Here is a 4,783-nt window from a genome sequence, read left to right on the forward strand (position 1 = left end):
GGCCGGCGACAAGGAGAGAGAGAGAGAGGAGAGATGTCGTAGGGAAATGTGTGTGTTATTCCTTCCTACATAGTGCATATATTTATAGTAATAAGAGGAAGAAGAAATCCTTCATCCCTAAGGAATACAAGTCCATATAGGAAAGAATAACTAGAATTAAATCTAATATAGGATTTACACAATCACACTTTAATAGGAAGTTTACAACATACAAGTGCTTATTGTAAGTTGTTTTACTATTAAGATTGTGTTTTCATTTATTTGTTTTTATTTATTTCCCCTCCCTCACCACCCTTCTTCTGCTCCCCTTTCTCATTTATACTTCAAAACTCAAACACAAAAATTGAAAACTAAGAACTGAAAATCAAATAGCCATTAAACAGACTCTAAATTGTATATTATCGTGTTTCATTCCAAATTGTTTTTTTCATTCTTATCAATAAAAATGACAAAAACAGAAAGAAAAAAAAAACAAGAGAACGTATTGAACGAGTCACGCCAAACTTCTCATTTTGTTTGTTTTGACTCAAATTTTCTAGTCAAATTTGGACGGCAAGGGAAATGTCGAAAGTGCCATCCGAATCTTCCTTGAAGTTGCAAATGTCACTCTTATCATACGTGTATGGTATGTGTGTGTGTGTGTGTATATATCTGTGTGTGTATAATAATACACATATATAAACATATGTAGTTTACCCTTTCAAAGCTTTCTGCTTATATATTATTCGATCCAAAACATCAGCAAGTATCACTTCTTTGTAATCCCTTCAATTCTATTTAGACACTACATATTTTTTGGTCAGAAGATGGCTAGTTATGGCACCGTGCAAAGGCCGTCCACCACTTCAACACCACCACCTCCACTAACTACCACTGGTGATCTCAATCAGCGGAAGGACTCAACCGGAAAAAAGCGCAACGACTTCAAGCTCTTCTGCCTCTTCAACATCCCCGCAACCCCAGAAGCAACCGCAGTTCGAATCGTCAGAAACTTTAGTTATTTCGGTTTGTACTACACACTCTTCATATTGACAATACTCTCCATAACTCTAGTGCCTCAGCGCAAGGATTCCCTAATTTTCTTGACGGTAATGATTGTCGTGGGATGCTTGTACCTCGTGCTGTTAAGGGTAGTACATGAATCTCTACTGCTGCACAAGACCGTCGAGAGGCAGGTGGTGCTGGCCTTGTTGGCCATCGGGACGATGATTGAGCTCATACTCACGGATGCAGTCGTACATTTGTTGGTGACTTTGGCTAGTGTGATACCAGTTATTTTGGTTCATGCAGTTTTTAGGGTTGGAGATGATGTTTTTGTTGAGGAGGCTGGTGGTTTTGGTGAATTCGTTCCCCTCACAACAACCGATGAACCTAAGTTGTCCGATTCAGTTTGATAATTTTGTGGATTTTAATAGTAGTACTTGAGTTTGATCAAGAAAGTTGTAGCTCTACAGTTGATAAGAGCGTTTATCTTTACGCCTACAGTTAATAAGAGCGTTTATCTTTACGCCCGATGTCCTCCCTTCAAATTCACGTCTGCCAATATCTCACTTGTAACAAAAGATTGTGGTAAGAGATATTTATTTAAGACAATACCTATTTTATTCGTTATAATCCAATGATCAAAACTGTTCAATTTTAATTTTTCATATATACTCTTGCAAAAACCTGGGTTAAACAAGAAATTATTTTACTATTGAGATGCTAGCAACCTTCTCATTTGAATTTTCTTGTACTACCTTCTCAGCTCCTCATCTTGCAATCTTGCATGATGATCGGAACCATCTACTTTTTATATCACCCTTCACCCTTTAAAGATTAACTCTGCAAAAAAGTCAACCAACAATCAGATATCATTTAACCGTTTAATTAGCATTGTTAAAATTTTGGTGTTTAAGTGAGAAACATCGTTCGTCTATTTATTGTATAACCATTATATGACTAAGCGATTTCCAGTTTAGTTAATATTTCTCATGGATGATCTTTAAAGAGTGATCTAGAAAATAGACAATTTTAATCATCAAGCAACTTTGCCAAATAACGATAGGCGAAAAGATAGAACGAGAAGGTCAAAATGAGAAGGTTGCTTGCATTTTTCATTATAGTTTGATTATCCATAGTTTCATTTTAGTTATCCAATAAAATATAGTTTCTCAAAAATTTTATATGACCGATTTGTCTTGGGAATTTCTTATGTGATGATTTTCGAAGAAAAATCTAAAATATAGAAAACCCTAAAAATACAGAAAAACTATTGTAGCCTATATTTAACTGAGGGGTGCGGCATAGAGAGAAAGAGAGTAGAGAATAGGCTTGAGGAATTGTGTGTTAATTCTCCAATTCTTGAGCCTTTATTTATAGTAATATGGAGGAGAGAAACTTGCTTACCAAGTAATACAAAGTCTATTAGGAAAGATCTTCTAGATCCCAAAGGATTCCTAATCTATCTCTACTTAGGATGTACGCATCACAATATGTATTAGAACATATGTCACAACACTCCCCCTTGAGTGTACAAATACTCAAGTAGATGGCGTATCAAATCTTCAGGCAAGTGTAGAAGTAGTTGATGAAGTCGTCTCGTCGAGTCGACACAAGTAATGAATGCGAGTCTCAAAACAAATGGAAGAATGCATGGGTGGTAAAACTCACAAAACCTCGCAATGGAAAAACCCAAGGTGAGACAAAAGCCTATAGCTAAAGGAGAAAAGTGAGAAGTTGCATTAAGTGAAAACTATACATCTTCGGGACGCAAGTAGAACGTACACAAGGGTATGACCAACCCAAGATGGGTGCCTTATCAAAACCTAGTCAGGTAGCAAAAATCCAATGGGAAAATGCTCCTAATCATTGGGCAAAAGAGTACATCAAGGTCAAGTGAGTATACTTATGGATACTTCCCCTGAGTTAAGTGAGTATACTTGTGGATACTCCCCCTGAGTTTGACAAAACTTCCAAATGAAACAACAAGCATCGCAAGTGAAAAAGTTACGCATACCAATTCCTCAAAAAAAGCTTATGGAAGGTAGTCTTCGGCAGTGACGTCGTGTAGAGGTCGGTGATAGGGATTTTAATACACATGTAAACAGGATAAAAACTCCTATAATACTTGCAAGAATGACAAGGTTATTCTAGTATAAACGAATCTCTCAAGGTCGCACTCCACATGGATTATTAAATAAATCGAAGAAATCAAATTCCAATTAATTGTTGTAAAGGAGAAAATTGAGGTGATTGATTTTCATGGCCTAATTTAATAAAACGAATTTAACTAATAAAAATAAGACAATCTGCAATATTAGAACTGGAGGGAAAAGAAAATAGTTTTGGAAAAATCAAATTAAGAACGCATTAGGGTTCCACCATCACCTCGCAATGCTATGAACTTTTACTAATTACTTATGATCTACACATGCCACTTTGAAGGTTAGTTTTTCCTAATTCATATTCTACTTGGAACCTTCAACATAGAACGTATATCTAACATTCAACCCATCCGGACATTCGGATCAAATTTGAACATGAAAGACTCATTATGCTCTATGAAAACCCTTTGAAAAATCATGCAACCCTTAAGACGTGGTGTTCATTTGAAGCGAAATTACAATTATTAATCACAAGAAGCCAACGTTAATTTTAGGGAACCTTTTGACCAAAATTGCATCAAATTACTTTTCTAAAGATCCTAATGGTGATCAGGCATTAAGAAAATTAGATAGTTTAAACCAATGATTAATAATTCAAAGTGTGCATGCAATCAATCTTAAGCAATTAAATAAAAATCACATATTCATGCTAAGGCTCATGGCTTTGCCCTAGCAAAAGGAATTAGTTACGCATATTCATAATTAAAATCATAGAAAATATTATTAAGAAAATGATTGAAAACACCTTAAATTAGAAAATCTCCAAGAACCCAAAATAAAATAGGAAGCATATTCCTAAATTAAATGGTAAAATTCGCTTAAAATCTGAACAACCACTTTTTGGACCCTTAAGCTGCTCCAAAACTGGCCCAATATAGCTGGATTTGATGTTTGAAATATTCTAAACACTTCTCCAGAAGGCCACGAACCCATCAGAGGTCATCTCGAGCTCCAAAATCACAATTTAAGCCCAAAAACGTCATTTTCTAACACTGCGCATTGTTTCTTTATTCCATCGCTAGAAAATAACCGCTTTGTAGAAAAATCTCAAATTTTGATGCGAACACGCCAAGAGACACCCAAATGTCCTCCAATTTGAATCACTCTAAAATTCATCCGTTTGTGGCTGTTTTGCTCTAGAGGAAGTTAGATGTCCTATATTGAAAATATAAACCAAAGTATCAAAATTCTATCAAAATAATTACCAAAACATACTAAGAATAGGGTAAAAAATATAATATGAAATTGACTCATCAAAATACCCCCAAACTTAACTTTTTGCTTGTCCTCAAGCAAAAAAAACTAGAAGACAAAAATAAAAACTAACAAACTAAAGACTTAACTAAAACTAACTGACAAAAATTTTCACCTTCAAAGTTGCAATCCATAGAACACGTTAAAAATCAGAACATCTTTTCAAAAGTTCCAACCAATCCCACCATAGAGTCTAAGCCATTTAGAATCAATTAGAAAAGAATTCAGAAACTTCCTTTGGTGTAAAGTGAACTAACATAGTTAAGGAAACTCGACTAAAACCCTTACCTCTCGTCCTTATTTATTTCACACATACTAACTTTAAATATACTACTTTTCTTTTTCTTTTCTTTTGAATTTTTTTTCTCTTTTTTTCTCTTTTT

General features: G+C 34.8%; 1 long non-coding RNA gene across 1 annotated transcript; it reads right to left on the reverse strand.

Moving 5' to 3' along the window:
- Window positions 1–707: 707 nt before the first annotated feature.
- Window positions 708–1,627, reverse strand: LOC139193711 (uncharacterized). Its single transcript, XR_011578156.1, has 2 exons — window positions 1,511–1,627; window positions 708–1,479 (listed from the first exon to the last, which is right to left on the reverse strand). It is a non-coding gene; the product is annotated as an uncharacterized lncRNA (long non-coding RNA).
- Between the last annotated feature and the right edge of the window lie 3,156 nt (window positions 1,628–4,783).

This window comes from Malus domestica, chromosome 02, assembly GCF_042453785.1.
Source record: "Malus domestica chromosome 02, GDT2T_hap1".
Lineage (NCBI taxonomy): Eukaryota > Viridiplantae > Streptophyta > Magnoliopsida > Rosales > Rosaceae > Malus > Malus domestica.